This window comes from Vicugna pacos, chromosome 11, assembly GCF_048564905.1.
Source record: "Vicugna pacos chromosome 11, VicPac4, whole genome shotgun sequence".
Taxonomy (NCBI): domain Eukaryota; kingdom Metazoa; phylum Chordata; class Mammalia; order Artiodactyla; family Camelidae; genus Vicugna; species Vicugna pacos.
In genome coordinates this window covers 73,007,270-73,024,674 of record NC_132997.1, presented here as the reverse complement: position 1 = coordinate 73,024,674, position 17,405 = coordinate 73,007,270, and the positions used below count along the sequence as shown (strand labels likewise).

General features: G+C 46.2%; 1 protein-coding gene and 1 pseudogene across 22 annotated transcripts in view; both read left to right on the top strand.

Annotated features, from left to right (window-relative positions):
* Window positions 1-17,405, top strand: part of SORBS1 (sorbin and SH3 domain containing 1) — a 208,518-nt gene that overhangs the window by 36,871 nt on the left and 154,242 nt on the right. The window lies entirely within an intron of this gene.
* Window positions 2,419-2,548, top strand: LOC116282545 (U4 spliceosomal RNA; annotated as a pseudogene).

Genomic DNA, 17,405 nt, shown 5'->3' with positions numbered 1-17,405 from the left:
TTATTTATTAAGTTCTAGTCGGTTTACAATGCTGTATCGATTTCTGGCGTACAGCATAATTTTTCAGTTGTACATGAATATACATATATTCATTTTCATATTCTTTTTCATTATAGGTTACTCCATGATATTGAATATAGTTTCCTGTGCTATACAGTAGGACCTTGTTTATCTATTTTATATATAGTAGTTTATATCTGCAAATCTTAAATAACCCATCATTGAGTTTAATTAATTTTTTGTTTTGCTTTATATGGCTGACTGACTCGCTTTCAGTTGGCTGGTTTTTTTTCTCAAACTGTGTGGTAAGCATCCTGGAAGTGGTGACGTCTGCATGGTGCTGGGCATACAGATGCCTAACCAACAGTGGGATAGGTAGGTTTACCATAACATTTCTGGGCTGGGCTGGCCGCTGCTTGATCCTGTCACTGATCTCAAAACCATGGCAATAAGGGTCTAGAACTGGCTTGATCTCCACGGTGTCTCTTAACTGGAAAGTCGTTTTTAGTTGGAAAGTCATTTTTAGTACAGGCCCTTGAGGATTACTGTCATCACATAGTTCTTCCCAGGAGGGAGCCCCCCCAGGCAAGTCTGGTCCCTCACTGAAGCCCGGGGTTTTAACCAAAAATAGAGCAGCATCAGGAAGGGAGCTGGTCAGACAACTCTTGCACTGCATCAGTGGCTGGCAGAGGCTGCTGGCACTGACAGAGTTAGCTGGGCACCCGCCATGGTGGAGGATTACTCATAAGGCTAGTTGAGTGTATGAGTTTTTGTGTGTGAGGGAGAAAGAGAGAAAAGTTCCTTACTTCAAATGGCATTCTTCCTGTGTCTCCCAAGGATATATTTTTGTCTTCTTAAATGTTTCTTTTTTCCACAGAATAGTCAATGTTCAAGATTGTGGAGAGAAAAATTCAGGAAACAACCCAAGAACCCAATTTTCAAAAGGGCCTGGGCAGACTGTCAGCGTTTTGTAAAGGGCTCTTTCTAGCCTGGATCTTTTCTATGGTGACATGCCAGATCCCTCCGGCAAGATTGCTGGGTGCTTGGCCCATTCTTCACTCTCAGTCTAAAGTAACTTCTTAGTTCACTCTAGTCCTTTTTAGTTTGGGGCTTATTGCATTTGGGTTCCTAAATTTAAAACAAGAACACAGAATCAATTCTGTACAACCACAGACCCAAAGACAGAGCTGTGAGAGTCCTTCTGGACAGTCTCAGCTGACCCAGAGATGGTGCAGCTGCTTGGTGCCAGGGTCTTAAGCCCAGTGTCTGCACCTGAATGTAATATTCCTCTCCCTGCCCCGTACTGCCATTGCAGAGATCCAGGTTTCCCTCTGCTCCTCCACTTGGCCAAACTGAGGTGTGGCCAGTAGAGAGCGAAGGGTTTGCAGGGCCCAGGTTGATGGAGCCATTCAAGTTCAAGGAGACTGATGAGGAAAGGGGTGTTGTTCAGATTGCATTTTAAAATGGGTTGGGAATAACACTGGCTGTGAAAACATTATCCCAAATCTGCAAAATCAACACTCGTTCTTCCTGGTAAACATGAAGGCTCGGCAGCTGCACCTCCCTCACACGTGTTTGGCCAACTGCTGTTCAGGACACTGTGCCTCCCTCGGCGGCGTATGGGAGCTGACTGGAGCCAGGGCTGGCATTCCAGCTCTTTGCCGGGTGGAACAGGGCGTTTCGGTGCTCTTGAGAGCCAGGCCAGTTCAGGTTGCCTTTGGACTTAGACCGGCATATGCCTATTCGTCCGGGGTTCTGTGGACCCTTTGATAGGGCTCCCTATCCTGGTCAGGTTTTGTCGAGTCAAGACCCGGTACAGGCAGAAGAACTGATCTTATTAAGTCAAAGATGATTTGTGGGTGATTTCTTTTCCGTCAGAATCCTCATCCTCTTGATCACCCCATAACCTCTGTTATACAAGAGAATTTTGTTTATTTCAGTGAGTCGGCCCACACACAGGTTTGAAGCCCGTCCAAAAGGAACATTTGCCACTGTATAAAAACTTGTCTCATCTTGCTGCTCTTTGATGAGAACTGGTCCACCCCTTCTGTTCGCCCCTCTGCACCCTACCCCACCGCAGTTTCCTACATCATTTGCAGAAAACTTAACTGTGTGGGAATTTACTGCTTTATTTCTCAGAACTGGAGCAACTGCCTGGCTTTCTTTAGGAAATACTTGGGGAAAGCAGAACGGCCTCGTTTATGTTCTCGTTTCTTTCTTGTTTTAATTTTTCATGTGTCTTCACAAGAGGCCACCAAGAGCAGTTACCAAGACAAATGCAGCGGTAATTAAGAACCAGTATGAGTTCCTGGGGTGCAAGCTTGTCAACATACTCTTTTTGCCAGGGACTCAGGGATATGCAGTCAATACTGTGTCTGCTGTGTAGGTCACCCCTGTGTGATCTCAGGGGAGAATCCAGCTTTTGCACAGTGGCAATATCGTAGCCAGTGAGGTTTAACCGAGGAGTGATTATTGTTAATTGAAAACTTCAGGGAAGAATCCTTTAGGAGCCTATGGCTAAAATGGGAAGTGAGGGCTGGGTGATCAGGCTGCAGGTGGATTCATTGCTGGCTGGATCACCAGATCAGATTCGCGTTTTCTGTTTGGGGAGCCTCTCTGGCAGACCTAGGGTTGTGCCTGAGCGTGTCTTGGTCAATATTTTTTATCAGACACTTGAAACTGTAGAAGGCAGCCATGTGAAGTATGTAGATCTCTTAGGGCTGTGAGAGAGAACTTAACATTTCAAAGAGTAATCGGGACCCAGCAAGCTCTTTTAAGATGTGTCCAGCATCTGGGTTATGAAAAGATCTTATATGTATGGGATAGGGTAACCTGATTGTAGAAAAAGCTCTTGTGGGGGAAAAAAGAGTGACATTTTAAAAGATTAGAAAGAGAGGGAGATCGCTCTCGGAGGGAGGGAGGGAGGGGGAGGAGCAGGTGGTTCTGTAGCTGGACGATCTCATAGTTCTTGGTTTGCCTTCTGGCTCTACTGATGCCCCCGCAGCAGGTGGTGCTGGGCTGGGTCATGATCCTTCCTCCTGCGGGTGCCCCAGGGGAGGTGTGAGTGGGCTTTGATATTCCTCCTCCTCCCTGGCCTCTCTGGGGAACCACCCTCTTGCCCACGCAAGGCCTCTTGCACGTCTACACAGGCTTTTCCAGTCAGGGGTCGGAGCTCTTATTTCTAAGGGTTTTATAGTTAGGCCCTGGGGCTGCACCTGCCTTTGTCTCAACAACAACAAAAAAAGGGCAACAGGAGCTTTAGAAAAAGGATAAGTGGAATGCTTTGTGTTCCTGCTTTAAACTTAAAGACAATTTTCTGCAAATGGAAAAAGTAATATGACTTCAGCTCCATATTGCATCAGGAAAAGGTATAGGTGTGAGAGGAATAAAACAGGAAAGTGGGGTGGAGTGGGGAGGAAAGCTGGTGACAGGTGGGCAAGGAGAGAGAAGCAAAGACGTGCATCAGAAGAAACAAGACACAGAGAGTCAGGAGACATAATTTGAAGTGAGACTAATTTACAGTAAGATTTCCACCCCATTGCTGCAATTTGATGTCTAGGAATTCTTAGAAAATCACAAGTTTTTTTTTTTTTCTTTGTGAATGTACCATTTGGTCAAAAAATGGCAGCCTGACATGCCTGCCATTATAGAATGAAATCTTGATGTTGACGGATGGTATAAGAAGCAAAGGCCCAAGTCGTTTAATACTTTAAAAAAATAGTCCTTCTCCCTCAAAATTGAACAAAAACCTTATGGTCGTTGGATGAGTCCAAAGAGTTAAAGAAAATTCTCTATCTTTATTGATGTATGCATATATACACACACATAAAATATATACGCATCTGTAAAAAGAAACTACCTCCAAATCATCCAGTGACACTCTGGATGGTGATTTTATAACTTGTTCCTGTTTTTCCCCCCTTTTTGGAGGAGGTGTCACATTCTATTTTTTTTTTCTTGCGATGAATGTTATGGCTTTCATCAGGAAAAAGTTATTAAAGTATACTCTGGTTGGAAAATATGGAGAAATAATATTTAAATAGTATCACTTACCTAAAGGATTACTTATTTTAAGTTGGGAAATACATCCAGGGTATCCTAGCCTTTTCCTGCCCTTTTGTTTTTAAAATTTGTAGTTTTTGTCAAAGTTACACATGCAGATAGTTTCAAAAATCAACTAGTTCTCCAGGAGCACAGTCTCCTGCCTCCTCACCTCCACCCACCCATGTCCCAGTGGCAGTCGTTTAAAAATCTTAGCTGATTCTTTTGGCATTTTTGTCCACGTTTTTCAATAACTTGCATGTTTTGCTGCTCTTGGGTATTAACCATTGACTCCTCACCGTGTAAAGCGTGAATTTAGCTCTTCTCTCCCTCCTCGTGCTCCACTTGTCTTTGGAGGAAGAAAACTCCCATCTTCTCTAAAAGTTAAGAGTGTCATACCTTATCCTAGAGGGACAGGGGGTCCTTACGTGGAATAATCAGTACATCTTTTGGCCTTTTGGGCTCTTGCCAGTTAGAATTCTGACAAATTTTAAAGTCTAAATTATCAATTTGAATTGAACCACGTGTTGTTATTAGCTCCATGGATCAGCCCAAACCAAGAGGCTGTCGAAATCTGAATTAAACTTTAGGACATCCTCTTGATGTGGTTTTCTTAATCATGTATCAATTAATTTTGTTATCCTTGTATTCTCTCTACACTCTATGATAAGAAGCCACCACCTTGTTTAATTGTGGGTCATTGTGTGCTGGGCCTGGTTTCCCTGAGGGTCCTAGGAGGCACCTTTCTTGAGCGCTCAGCTCCAGGATACTCTCAAGGAGCTGGCTTCTGCTTATATTTGACTGGCAATATCCAGGGTTTGTGGGGCAGTGGCAGAGCTGTCTGTGTCCTGGGGACCCAGAAGGATTTGTCTGAAGTCCTAGAAGAGCCACCTTTTCCAGAAAAGCTGCTACAGTCCAACCTCAGGACATGACATGTAGACTCTACTCTGAGTCTCGGTTTCACTTTGTTCCCAGAGCCACCCAGATGCCTCTGAATTCTTCGTGTTTGTGTTTAATGGAGGTACTGGGGATTGAACCCAGGACCTCATGCATGCCAGGTATGCCCTCTACCACTGAGCTATACCCTCCTCTCAACCTCTGAATTCTTTGTCCAGTTCTGGAGGCCATTGCTCTGGGCTTACCTGTTTCCTCCAGGTACAGGAGTGACTCCCATTTCTTGCCCTTTGCCTCTATTCGTGGCCCTTCTGAGCCCTGGAAAAGATGTCACTGTAACACATGCCAGTGATCTTACCGCCTTTCTCACTAATAAAGAGTAAGATAAGGTGCCAGTGCAGGGCCCTCTGAAATGCAGGCTCTGAATCTTAAAGTTGTGAGGGACCCTGGAAGCCACAGGATCTGTACAACTCGGCTGGCATGCTGCTGGCAAGGAGAAGTCTCTCTCAAGGAGCCACCCTTTCTAGTGTTGGGTGCTCATCTCTTGGAAACGTCTTTCCTGCTGAACTGACATCCTTGTCTGGGATGTCCTTCCGCTAAACAGATGAGGGCAGCCTTGATGGGGCAGTTTATCCAAACTAGTCAACAAATTAATCTTCCTTTTTCTCTGGCATGAGTGGTATTAAAAATGATTTTGAGAGGCAGCCATAAAAGATGCTGGTAAAAACTCATGTTTTCCAAGCACCAAGTGTGTTGCCAGAGAGGTTCAGTTTTGTTTTTCTTTATCATTGTGATTTTGATTTATTTGAGTCTGATAGAATAGTATCAGTGACATGAGGAATAATTACAGTATCTTTTGAAATTCTATCCTGGAACCCCACCAGGAGCTGACTCAGATTCGTGCCAAGGAATACATCCTAGGTTTGGGGTTTTTCTTTTAATGTTTTTAAAAAAAAAGCTCATGTGAAATACTAGACCTTTTGATACTTAAAGAGCATTGTTTTAGTGGGTGGAGTTCTTTTTTGATCCTCTAAGTTTAAACTTCTTAGTTCAGGGGTGGCCATAGTGACCATCCTGTATTGTGAATTCAAGAGGCTTCTGAGAGGATAGACCTGCATGTGTGTGTCTGAGTGTGTGTGCACACACTTGTCTCCCTTTTACCAACCAGGTCTAAACTTTTCTCGATTCTTACTGCTTTTACTGAGTCTTCAGAAGTGTTGGCTATCTTAGGGAAACCATGAGATATAATTCTTACAAATAAAAATGATTTCACTCAGAGAAACTGGCAGCAGTAAATCAACATGTTAACATCATTGGTTGGTTATTGTTTCCTTTGAGATTTTCTTTGTTTTCCCAGCTTTATGTCATGAACATGTATTACTTTTATATTAGAGAAAATTATTTGGGAAAGCATGGTTGCTTTCAAACTCACCCCTAGTCGGCCAACAAGCTAACAAGGTGGAGAATGCAGGAGGGACAGCAGATTGGAACGTAGGGACTTTGAAAGCCAGGGCTGCCATGGGAACTGTTGTCCCCAGTCTTTTCAACATCAAAAATGCTTTTTATACTTACTTCAAAATTTCACTTGCTTTGAAAGGTTTCATCCAACCCAACACTGTATTTGTTAAATAGTAATTTCTCCATTGTTGATCAGAGACAGACAAACTGGCTGTTGGAGAGTCACCAGGTTATTTTATGGAGGTGATGCTGTTCCAGCTGAGAGTGGAGACAAGTGATGTTTGAGGTGGTCCTTCCGTTAGGGACTTACCCATGTTCTACACCTTCGTTGCTACTCAAGTGGTACTTTCTGAGCTGAGGATGCAGGGTTGGGGTTCTGCAGTTAGAGCTCTTCTGTGTTTTGGGCTCAGGACCCTGTATTCCCTCTGGTATTAGTATTTCTCCCCCACAAACCTGCCTTGATTTTGTTTTTAATACAACACTTAAAACAACCCCACACCAAGAGTACAATAAGGCTTCATGGCCATGCTAACCTTTGCCTGCCTCATCCTTCATCATCACCGACTCCTCTTCCTGGTAATGATAGTTGGCATCAGTTGAGTGAGTGGTTACAGTATGACAGATATGTCTTAAATGTCTACATAGATGATTTCATTTTCCCCTCATAACTCCGCTGCGAAGCAAGGACTGTTAACTAGCCACCTGTTTTATTGATGGGGAAGCTGAGGCTCAGAGAAGTTGGGTAACTTGTCCAAGGTCGTGAGACCAAAGAGCGGCAAAGCTGGGGTTTCAGCTGCTTCCCATCTCTTCCACCTTCCTTTAATCCCTTTCCTCCTCCATCCTGCCTTTCCAAACCAGGACCTCAGTTTCAGGTCTTCTTCGTCTCAACGTGTCACCGTCTTGTGCACCTGGTGTTAGTTGACTCTCTTCACAATTCTGCAGCAGGAGATACGGAAAGGTGACCAGACACCTGGATTGGAGAGGCTGGGCCGCAGTGCTGGACGCCCTCCTCTGGCGTCCTGATGGGTTTATTCCCTAGTGTGTGGAAACTGGAGTTGGGATCTGGTTCTCTCCTTTCTAGTTTCCCGCTGTTAGGTTGGGGCCTTCAGGGGCTTGAGGAGGCATTTCCCAACCAGAGAAATACCTATTTCATGCCTCTATGCAGCTCACCAGAGTCCTTTTTCTTCTGCCCTCCAGCAGTAGGGAGCACAGAAAGCCTCAAATCACTGTCTTCTGGAAAGGGGAGGAAGCTAGAGGTACTTCGCTTCCCACAGAACGATCTCCCTTCCTTTCCAAGGAGAGTGTGTAGAAAAGGAGTAACAGTAACTTTTACTGGGTCATGGATCCCCTTGAGAATCTGATGAACACTTTGTGGACTCTTCCCAGAAGAAGTACAGTGATAACTGACATTTATGTTGTAGGCATTGCGCTAAACACTTACATGTAATACCTCTTTTAATCCTCATCATAACTCTGTGAGGTGTAGAGTATTGTTATCCCTGTTCTACAGATGAGGAAACAGAGGCCCTGAGATGTTTAGTGACATGGCTGTGCATGTGCATTTAGAAAGTTGTTGGGTCTTCGCTTATGATTTCAGTCAGACCCCAGGATCTAGAGTGCCAGCCCCCACCTGCATTGCTTAAAGATGGGAATTTGTACTTGTCATGGATATTAGTTGGATACCAACGCCTGTGGCTGGGGATCAACCTGCTTGTCAAGGCGGTAGAGGAAGGAGAGGCTGCTCCCCCATCCTCTTGGACCAGTTATGTGAATCTGCATGGAGGTTCTAAGTGTCCAAGCTTTGCAGGGATCCCACACAGTTATCTGATTGGCATTTAACAGTGGATGGAGAATCAGATGATCTGGGCTTCTCTCTGGTGCTGCCCCTCTAAGCTGTGTGACTTGGCTCATTCAGACCTTGCGCCTGTCTGCTCATTTGCAAACCAGGGAGGGTGAACTCTGGCCTTAATTAGGATAAGGAAGGGTCACCCCACTGTGGGAGGAAGGCAACTACCCTTGATGTGTCTTCACTGTGGCCCATAAGCTCATGTCCTGCTCAGGTACAGTGTGCATGTTCTGGTATTAAGATTAATGGGCCAGAAACTGACCTGTGACTCTGACCATGCTTGATAACTGTAGCTTTAAAGGGTACAGTGAGTATTTTTGTAGAGCAACAGTGACCATAATAATTAAGATTTTGGAATAGTTTGTACTCCACCTGTCTGCCTTTCTATTCTGTTCCCCACCCTATCCTGACCCTCACAGCAGGTAGCCTTAAAATCAGAGAGCTGTAGAATGTCAGTGCTGGGAGGGAACTTTGATCACCCACAGCCAGCCTTCTCATTTTGCAGGAATAGAAGTAGGCTCAGAGAGGTATAGGAACTCGCCCAAGGTCACACAGCTAATCCATGGCAGAGCCAGAATGTAGGTTAGCATTCTTTCAGTTGTGCCATGCAGCTGTCTCTTATTTCTCCTCTTAACTTCCTCTACAACCAGACAAAACTCTTGCTCAGTTTTTACCTTATATAGTTCTTATTCCCTCTACTCGCTTCTTTGAAAACACAGGCGGGGTCATTCTCCTTGTAGCTTCTCCCTCCTCCTCACCGCCTCCCACACTGTCTCACTGCCTGATAGAGGAAGGAACAAAGCCACCTCCTGGGCAGAGCCCTCTCCGAAGTCCTTTATGGTGTTCGGTCCGCAGTTCTGCAGGATCAGATCACTGGGGTGAATCTCTGCTGTAGACAGAGACCTAGGAAATGCCCCTCTCCATCCACTACTTTATCCCATTAATGTAGTATGGATATACCCAGCCAGTGTGTTATCAGAAGTGGGCTGGCTTGTTCGTGGCTGTGCTGGGGCTCTCTCTCCAGCAGAGGTCTTCTGACCTCTTTAGAGCATCTTCTCTGAAGCTGGGCCGGCTGATCTGCCGATCTGAGTGGTGGTACTTAGCAGCCCCCCTTGCCACATGCCACCGTGAGTGTTCACGGACTCTCTCCTCTTCTCTCTGTTAAACAGAACTGTTGTCTGTAACTCAGCTTTCCCAGTTACCCTGCCTTTTAAGGAGAATTTTCTCTTGGTTAGCTCAGTCCCTGGGCCTTTTTCTGAGAATCGGGGCCATGAGTGGAGGCTGAGTTGGAGGACCAGGAGGAGGGTCAGAGGTTGTGTGAGGGTGCGTGTGAATGTGTGTAAGGAAGGCCTATATTTGTATCTGAAAAGGCCCAATGCTTGTGAGAGAAGAAGGAAGGGAGAGGGGAAGGGCTGATAAGCTGGAGAGAGGTGGGTTAGAGGAAGAGGCGGGCCTTTAGAGGAGTACCTGCCTGTCTCGCATGGGATACCAAGTGGTAGAGAAGGAGGGCAGATTTCAGAGATGGCTCCCTGTGCATTAAGAGTTTCACCTCCCACCCCCAATTGCTGGTGTCGAAGAGACCAGGAACATTTTGAATGTTATGTTGGGTGGGATTGTTTGCTTGCATGACCTAGTGGAGACCAGGCTACATGGAGAGCCAGTTATGTTCATGCTCCTCTGGCTCGTTCTATCTGGGAGCCAGGCCGATGGTGGGGCAGGAGAATGTGGGAAGCAGGCTTTGGGGGTGGGTGATCTGGGGAAGTGCTGTGTGATGGGGGTGCAGGGGCTCGGGGCTGCTGGGCCAGCGTCGGCGTGGAGTTTATATTGCCGCTCTCTGAACAAGCCCCAGATCATTTTCCCACGTTAAAAAGAAAAAACATGTCGGAAGTCTCAGATCCAGTGTTTATTCACTTTGTACCCTGTTTCCAGAGAAGTATGAGGCAGTTCAGACTTGGTGAGGAAAATACAGTGATTCATTCACCTTGTATTTTTCCCATAGTGAGATTTGCCCTAAGAAGGAAGAGCAGGGTGAGTGTTATGGTCCTGTTTCACTGACAGAAATAAGGATATTTACATTTTTGTTCGCCAAGAAATGGCTCTTTTGTACTGGTTTGAGATGGAGGTGGCTTAGCACAGAGAAGGGTTTTAATCCAGGGGAAGGAGCAGGGACTGTTTGATGGAGATAAGGAAAGAGCCGTCTCCTGCCAGCACACCTACTGGGCATGGATTGATCAGCGTGCTCTGCCCGTCTGGCACTCATGTTTAGTAAGATGACTTTTTCCAGTGGCTGAAGGCCCCAGAATAAACAGGCTGCTGGCACCTGGGGGTCTGTGTGTGGACGTCCCGGCCCCTTTTTGGGCTCCTAGGAGAGCAGAAGAAACACTTATTCAAAAGCACCCAAAGTGTTGGCGTGACATCCAGAAAGTTCAAGCGAGCGTTGGTGTTTTGGATACCCAGCAAGGGCAGAACAAGGACCTGCCCCCATCCCGCTCATATGTTGCTGGTGGGAGTGTGAAGCTCATGGTCTTCTTAGCCCAGTTGCCAAGCTACTGGGCACTTGGAAATTGTTTTTTGATCCCCTTAAGGGACCTTGTGTGAGGGCAGGAAGTGTCAGCTGCCTTCTGGTGCTTGGAGCCATGTCCAGCGTAGTCATTCCTCTCTAGCTTTACAAGATGTCAGGAGAGCAGCACTATGCTGAGAAACGACCCTGGTCAGTTCCTGGCCTCTCTGTGGGTCACCCTGGCCTTGTTCAGACCGGCCCGTCTGACTGCAGAAGCCCCAAGGCTGCCCTGACAGGACTGGTCACAGTTCCTCAGCCGTGTCAGTTTCTCCGATGGACTTCTAGACTATGAGTGTCAGGATGCCCCAAGGTTCTCCGGAACAATGCACATACCTGGTCCCACACCAAGGGGGCAGAGTGAGTGTCTCGGGGATTTGCGGCCCCTAAGTGATTCCTTTGGGCCCTCTGGATGGAGAGCCACTGTGCAGAACTAGGCATTTGGTTAGTAGATTTGATGCCAGGAGATCCTGTTTCAAGTTTTATGGACTTGAAGTCAGGGAAGTGTGGAGGGCACAGGTGTGGAGGACCAGCCTAGTGCTTCAAGTGACTACTTACTCGCACTCCCTCAGCCCTGTGTACTGGGTGTTCTCGTGCCCGCTTTCTGGGGAGGAAATGAGCGTCAAAGATTGAGAACTTGCTTGAGATCGTGCACTTGGTAGGTGACCAGGCTTGACCAGAGTCCTCATTTTTTCCCTTAAGATTATACTCCCCACCCTAGAATGTTGAGTGTCTCCCCAAGTGCAGCTGTGTGACGGAAGTGAGGTGTCACCACATGTATAATTTAAGGTTTTCTAGTAGCCATGCTGGAAAAGTTTTTAAAAAGTGAAATTTATCCATGTAGTCTCTTTAACCCAGTGTATCTAAAATATTATCATTTCAATATATAATCAGTATTTTAAAAAATCAGTGAGTGAGCCATTTTATGTTTTTGCCCCCCATACTAAGTCTTCAAAATCCAGTATGTGTGTTACCCTTAAAGTACATCTCACGCCAGTGTTCCAGTGTCTGTGCGTGGCTAGTGGCCCCCTTACAGGACAGCACAGTTCTAGCGTCTCTTGGCTGGAGAGGTATGTCTTACCCGGCTGCCCAGCATAGCAAGGGGTCACAGTTTTCTAAATTAATGGTTTCCACATGCCACAGGATGACTCAGTGCTGGGCAGTCTGCCTGAGTGTCACCTGAGTAGGGAATTCCAATTCAGGAATCAGTCTAGAGCCCCAGGTAATTCTGTGTAGCCAGTTTAGAAGCAACTGCGCTAAAATATTCACTGGGCAGTTCACCTGGGTTCTGTGCCTTGGCCCCACCCCCTTTTCAGGGACACTTGCATTCCAAGCACGTTCTTTTGTGAGAGGCGTGAAGGGAAATGTGGGGAAAGGCATGCCCTGAGGGCCTCTTCCCTCCCCTGCTAAATAGAACTGCAGTTTCAGTGGAAAAACAGAATCCTGCTTATTTATCTGGATGTGGTCATGCATAAGGGATGGAACTTTCCCTTTTGGTGGCTGAGAGCAGGATCCTATGTTCTCCGGAAAGGTGAGATGAAGGAACCCAAATATTTAGGGCAGAATGGGATACTGTGTACTTTAGCGGTGTTCTTTTCCAGTGGTTTGGTTTTAAAATTTATTTGCTGACTTAGAGTAAAAAATTTGGTCCTAAAAAATGAGAGTCCAAAGTCCAAACCTCAGATGCCTCAGGCCAGGCAGGTAACCGGCGATGAAGTGTGGGAGATTTCACATCAAAGTCACAGGAAGATTTTTCACTTTGACAGAAATCTTTCTTCTGGAAAGATAAGACCCTCTTTGTCTTGCCTTTTCCTGCTGTCAATAGAGAAATATTCCTCCTTGAGAGAAGGCAGTGCAAGCACTATGATGAATGGTCGCTGACACTCGGCCTTGGTGTTTCGAGAGTCGACTCCAACAGCTGTGCCCGTCTAAGGAGGAGTAGCTACCGCCCAGCCCTGTCCAACTGTTATCCTGGAGGCACAGCCTTACCAGGTCCTGCGCTTTTCAGGGAGAAGCCACAAGTCTAGAATATTTAAGAGGTAAAATCTTTGGCTTTTAAAAAAAGATTTTAAAATTTAAAGATACAGGCTTATAGGAAGTTACCCAAAAAACTGGGTCCTGTGTGTCCTTCTCCCAGCTTCCCCCAGTGGTACCATCTTACATAACTAGTGCAGCATCCAGACGGACACTGCTGCAAGCTACAGTCCTTATGCAGATCTCACTAGTTTATACATGCACTCATTTGTGTGTGTGCACGTGCATTCTGTGCAGTTTATCAGGTGTAGATCTGTGGAACCACCAGCACCATCAGGAAAGTCTTTTTGGCTTTTAAACCATTTGTGCGAATGCATCAGAGACTCTTCTCAGGTCTAAAGAACGTGCTGTAGGCCTCGTGTGGCCTGTTGAGCCTCCAGTTTTCAATCTCTATTCCAGCCCTTTCATCTTTTTATTCAGGCAAAATTTACGTAACACAGAATTTACCATTTTAAGCCATTTAAAGTATACAGTTGAGTGTGTTTCAGTGTATTAGCAGTGTTGTGTGACAATCACCACTATCTAATTCCAGAACATTTTTTTTTTACCCCAAAAAGAAACCCCGTGCCCACTCACATTCACACCTCCTTCCCTCCCTCCCTCCACTCAACCCCTGACACCCGCACATCTATTTTCCTGTCTCTGTGGATTTGTCCATTGGACACTTAATACAGATGGAATCATACTGCTCTCTGTATTGCCCTTCTGTGATTAGCCCTTTCATTTTACAGAGGAAGAAACTTGGGACCATGGGGGAAGGTGATATGCCCATGAATCTAGTGCTAGTGAGTGGCCAAGTCTGGACTTGAACCCAGAACCAGTACTCTTTGTACCATACTTTTCTGCCTGTAAACATTTAGATCTTTTATCATCATCATCATCAGAATAATAATAAAACTACTGCACCAGCTATCTCTTTTCAGTTGGCCTTAATATTTTTAACAACAGAATCTTCTGTTTCTTGTGCTGAGTGTTGAGGTTCTTCAAAGAGTCACTGTGGAAATGGGAATTGTAAAGGAGAAAACAAGGTAATTCAATTTAGTGTACCTTTTCTGAATACCACCTATGTGCCAGTTTCAGGCCCAACAGGGTTGAGTTCGATTGAACCTCAATGATCAAATTACAGTCAGTTGGGGGAAACAGACAAAAGAACAAATTTCAGGATATTGAGAGAAATACCATGATTGTGAGACAGAGGGGAAGATCACCAGCCCAGCCAGAGGGGCTTGAGGGATGAGAAGGAGCTAACAGGTACTGAGACAGTAGAAGAGTGTTTTAAGCAGAAGGCAAGGCCTGAGCAAATGTTGAGACTTTAGGATAGCTGAGCTGTGAGCTGATGGGTGGTAAGCTGATGGAGGCTGAAGTGGGAAGCAGGGGTATTGGAGATACAGCCAGAAGAGTGGGCTTGAGACAGATCCCCAAGGGTCTTTAGGTCATCAAAGGTCAGATAACTGCTATGGATGTCTGAATTTTTCAAGCTGAGGATGGCCAAATGGAAGCAGAGTAGAAGAAGCAATCTTGGGAATCAAGTCCCCAGGAGGTATTCAAGTCTGAGCAGTTGGGGTGGGGGTGCAGTACACAGTAGTAGAACCAGTATCAGACTGAGAAGGATCAAGACAGGAAAAACAGAGACCATTCTAGAGGCCATGTCATCAAGTCATACCATGGGGCATCTTTGGAGGGCTCTCAGCTCTCCAGTCTTCCTCTACTTCCTCCCTCCCTCAGCAGCGATTTATTGAGCACGTGCTTTGTGCCAGGAACAGTTGGCTGCTTGGGTTGCAACCATAAACGAGTCCATCTCCAGGGGGCACCCTGGGCTTTGTCAGGGTTTTCTCAGGGAGTTCCCCCAAATCAGAACAAGTGTCTTGTGAAGGCATCTTGTTGTAGGAATGGACAGGGAGGAAGAAAAGCGTATCCCAGTGGAAGAAAGCATGGAGTCACTGTGAATCATTTAAAGTAGGTGGGCTTTTTTTTTTTTTTTAAAGGGGAGCTAAAAATCATTTTGCTATTTTTCAACTAATTTTATTCTACTTTAAGAGCTTTGTGTCACTCAGAGAACTTGAAAACTTCATCCTCCCTCCTACTGAAACTGTGGGGTAGGTGGGAGAGCTATAAAAATCTCCCAAAGATCCCGCTTTCCTCTGCCGGTGTTCCCCGGTGTGGAAGGGGGACAACCCAGCAGTAGGACCAGAGGTGAGTGGCGTTTGGAAATAGGTGCCCTCTGGGCATTGAGCATCTTGGAAGACCTGGCATTGGGGTCCTGAGGATGTGGCCGTGGGCCTGGCCGCGGGGGATTTGCTCTGGGAAATGGGGAAGTGCTGTTCAACATCAAAAACAGAGTTCATTTTGCATGTTAGAAAATCATCTTAAATAATGAAAGCAGTGTGATTTAAAAAAAGAAATCCGCTGTACAGAAAGGAAAGGGAATTACTCTGCTTTGTTTCCTTCCTGAGTTGGTCAGCCTCAAGCTCTGTTGGGGATTGATTGTTCTCCCCTGGACTGTCTGGGCTTGTTGATGGAGGAGTTGGAATTTGTGGAGGGAGGAGAGTCTCCCTTGAGCTTAGGAAGAAAGTTGGACCTTGGACTCAGAACAAGGAGAAGAGGGGCCAAGTCTGAGACGGGGGTAGGTAAGGTTGAGTTTCCTCTGGTGACATCCCTGTGTGCCGGGCTTTGGAGAGGGATGTGGAGGGGGCAGAGTCAGGAATCAGGTGAGTGGCGTGGGCAGGATGCATCAGGGTTGTGTAGCTAAGGTAGAATTAGGGCACACACCAAGTAGCAGGGGTTGGGGCAGTGGGGGGAGACCAGAATGCCAGGCAATGGTCAGGGTCCCACAGGTTTATAGGAGTTGAAGGGTGATAGGAAGCAGCCCTGGCATCAAGCAGGCCCAGGAATTTGAAGCAGTGTCGTGTCATGCCTCATAACTAGAATTATGATTAGATTCGTGGTGGGACAGAAACCAGGCCCTACTTTCACTGTCACTCTAAGCAGAGAGCAGGTGCTTTGAGCATCAGGTTGAGGATTAGGGTCAGATCCCGGTTAGGGTCCACTAGGACCCTCTGGTTGCATATCTTGACTTTCATCTTCTCTCCTCATCGTCTGGTAAACTTTTCCATGGTGACTTTGGCCTTTGCAGGTGAACTTGACCTTGAGAATCCAACTGGATTAATGCTTTACCAATGCTAGACTTGCCTTCTGAGCAGGGTCCTTCCTAGTCCACTAAATTAGTGGAAATTAGTGGACTAATTAGTAGATGCATAGATTCCAGAGGCCAGTGGCAAGACTGAGCAGTTAGGGAATGGGTTGGCTTGGTCATCTTTTAGCTGAAAGACATGAAATTTGGGGTATATTTTCAAGGAACCTGCAGGATTTGAAGATACTACATTGGGATACAGCGATTGGCTAAAAGAGTTTAAACAACAACAAAAAGACGAATGTGGAAATTGGTCCTTGTCCATACAAGTTAGTGGGGAAAACAATGTAAAAGTAAGTGATTTGTGCTCTGAAGGAGGGATACGTGGTAGTCATGAGAACATGTAATCCTAGAGGCTCCCATAGGTCCAGAGCTGGTTAGTAGGAATGATGTTTAGTACAAATGAAGGTGGCCAAGGTGACTTTCACAGCATCCAGCATTGTTCTGCATTCTTGAGATGAGTCAGAGATGAGGATATAGATAATGGAGGTCATGGTTCAGGGTGTTTGGCAGGGCCTTGAGCAGCTCTTGTGACTTACTTTGAAGGGTTGGGTCAGAGACAGGTCTTATTTTAGGCATGGATACAATAGTATTGCAAGAAATAATGGATTGCCTAAGAATTAGGGGTCACCAGAAGGGACAAATACGAATCTTGAGCTTTTTCCTAGACTTCCTGCCCTATCCGTGCTCTTCCAGTTCTGCAGTACAGCTGAAGTGGAGGACCTTAGGTTGAAGGGGATGCTTGAGTGTCTCCTTGTTCTGATGAAGGATACTGTGGATTGCTGCTGGGCATTGCCATCAGGAAGGCTGACCTTGACCAGTGGTGGGTTTCTCTGGTGCTGGGCTGTCTGAAGGTCACCTAGTAGCATCTGGTGATGTCAGGGAAGAGATCTCTCTAGGCTGGTCCATTCAGGGAACCGACTTACTCCAATCTGTCATACTTGAGATACACAACATTTACTTTGCCATTCTTGGGCTTGAGGTTGCTCAGGTCATTCCTTGACCACAAGTGGAAATCTGGGAAGAGAAGTGCTCAGCTGGCTTGGCAGGTTTCCAGGAGTTGCATTGATTTGCAGTGTCCAGATCTTAGGTGGACAGTAAGGACCTGATCAGAGTGCTGTGTGCCTTGGGGCTATTCCTCGAAGGCCACCTTGGTGACTGGATGCTCCCAGACCCTTTGCTCTGCCAGAGTGAGCCTACACAGGTATGCAAGGGCTCAGATCTGCTGAGACCGGACATCTCCAGTAGATCATCTGGAGGCCTGGCATTGGGTCATGGTGAACAGGGACTGAGGCAGAGAGGGACGCCTGCTCCACTTGCCAGTTGCCCTCCTGGCTGATGGCATTCTGTTTTTATTCAAAATAAAATGGAATTAATTGATGGTT